Raw genomic sequence first — 2,664 nt, 5'->3', positions numbered from 1 at the left:
CACGAGATCATAGTCATTCATAACAAGCTCGATCTATCTAACACAACCTCATAAATTATAGAAGAGCTCACAAACATACAATCACATGTTCTCAATAGATGAATCCTAGCATTTCGGTTCAATAAGAACGGACACAACGATTGGTTAGGAAAAGTCGGGTTAATTAAATCAAGAGAAAGCCGTAAATTATGGTTCGTTATCTTAGTTATGCATAATTTGATCCTAATAGAGATTTAGAAATATAATTTTTCGAGATGAAACTCACTTATTTCCATATAAAATAAGTAGATGAATAGTTTCCTTTAGCGATAATTTTGGAACGTAAACAATGAGATCCACCCTATCATTCTTATGTAGTTAAATATTTATATTAATTTAGGTTAAAAGTTATATATAAAAACTTAATAGAATGTTTTTAATTTATTTAGATTTTGACTTGGACATTGGTATGAGAGACAAAATAATGGGTATAAAATAGTATTTAAATTAAAAAGTTATTTATAAAAAATGAAATAAAATAAGTCAAATCATAAGTTTATTAAAAATAAAAAAAAAAGTCAAATCACATGATTTATGACAGATTTAATAATGAGATGGGAAGGAGTGGCATGGGATGTTTCTGCAAAGCCTGGATATATCTCTCTCAACTGCTTGCAATCATTTCCTTCTATTCATTTCAATTTCACCTCAATTTCATCAAAGTTTTTTTCTTTTTCTTTTTTATTATTCTTTTCCACCCTTTTATTTAAAAAAAAAAAAAAAACAAATTTTATTTTTTAAAATTTGTCTAAAAACCTAAAGGTTTCTTAAATTTCAATAAAATTTCAAACTTTAGTGTCATATTTGGACTTGATGGTGAGTTAGTTCCATACTAATATAGTTCAATAGATAAAAGAAATTATTTTTTTATCTTCAAGGATTTGAATAATAAAGAGAAAAACATAAAACATGATAGAGAGGCTTTTTCAGAGACGAATACACTTTGTGTCACTCTCCATGTCTAGATTTGGATCAACATTTAAAAATTTGTTCGGCACTTGAAAGCTCTAGCATCCTCCTTTGCAATGGTCATGTTACTTACTCTTTCCTTCTAAGAATGAAGATGGTAACAACCCTATCTTTCTAACGAAATAGAATGCATGCTACATGCATGACACGATTCTATGGTCTTCAAGCATCGCCTCTTTCTACAAAAGTGCCTTGTCCTTACCTAAAATGTAAGAGTAAGTATATGACTGGAGTATTTTAGGAAATAATTAGTAAGTGACTCTACTATTGGTTCGTGAAATGCAAACGCATACAACATGATGAGACCTATCATTTAAAACAACATAGCATGACCTTGAGTTCTTTCCGGTCCGGGTAGGGTTGTATATGTGGTACTTCCTCTCATACAGCCTACACATGCACACATAGACCCACTAGGCGGGCTCGTGTATGTACCCTCTAGGTTTGGCTTCATTGGGCCAAACGCGCCGACGTGCCGCCAGACACCATGAAGGAAAAGACCTGCATGATATCATGACGAACATAAATATGAAGATACACATTCGTACTAACATAATATTACGAGGAAATATCCTGATGCACATGAACACACAATTATGCATGAGGTCTCATGCTTTCCACCATGGCATACTGATGATGCAAGACAACCTTCATTCTTTCATAACATATTAAATCCAGTAATTATGCTTACACAATTGTTATACATCATTTCATACTATAACATAATTTCTAAGACATGACATAGGAAGGTGGTGCATCATAGATTTTCTTATTTCAAAACACATCATGACATAGCATAACATAACATATCATAGCATATCATAACATATTAAGCATAACATAGCTTATCGTTACATAGCATGACATTTTGTTTATACCATAATATTATTTGGCATATCTTATAACGTAGTATAACATAACATCACATATCAAAGCATATCAAACATATGACAAGTGCAGGAGCTACTGGGCATGTGTATCACACATAAAATAATTCTTCCAACCAAAATGATAGGGGAGCCACTTGGTTGACCTAGACCGGAGTTATTAATTATTTTTTGTACCAACCTAAATCTGCTCCTCAAAGTCCAATTCGAACTCAGAACCATCATTTTGATAATATCATTTAAAACTAAATGATTGGAAGGATCAACTACCTTGTAGTCCAATTATTGAGGATAAAAAAATATCTGGACATATCTACTTTGTAATAACCCAAAAATTAGAAAGAAAAAAAAAAAAAAGAGAAAGGAGATTGTCCACATTGCTTCAGTTGAGAAGTGGGGAGTTGCATCCACTGTGAAAGGGAGGTCCCTCACTTCATTTTATCGTTGCACTTGAACGGTTCAAAACCAGTTGGAGAATACACTTTCTGACGACTCAAGATTGGAATTTCGACTCATCTAGCTTGGGTTTGATATGCTCGGGCCCTTTCTTACTAGTATTAACTCTTCAAAAGCGTTTAAGGTTAGTATAACTACCTTTTAACTAGTTTAAATTTTTGGAGTCTAGTTTAAATTATTTTATGCGAAATTAGGTGAGCCAATTCCCATAGTAGAATGTCAATTTATAGTTGTGGAACTCTTTCGGTAAAATTAAATTTCAGAGAGTAGTGTTAAGTTAGCATCAAGGAGTCGTAGTAGCTTCGGCCTAGGT

Source organism: Cucurbita maxima, unplaced genomic scaffold (genome assembly GCF_002738345.1).
Source record: "Cucurbita maxima cultivar Rimu unplaced genomic scaffold, Cmax_1.0 Cma_Scf00044, whole genome shotgun sequence".
Classification (NCBI taxonomy): Eukaryota; Viridiplantae; Streptophyta; class Magnoliopsida; order Cucurbitales; family Cucurbitaceae; genus Cucurbita; species Cucurbita maxima.
Note: the sequence above shows the minus strand (reverse complement) of the source record.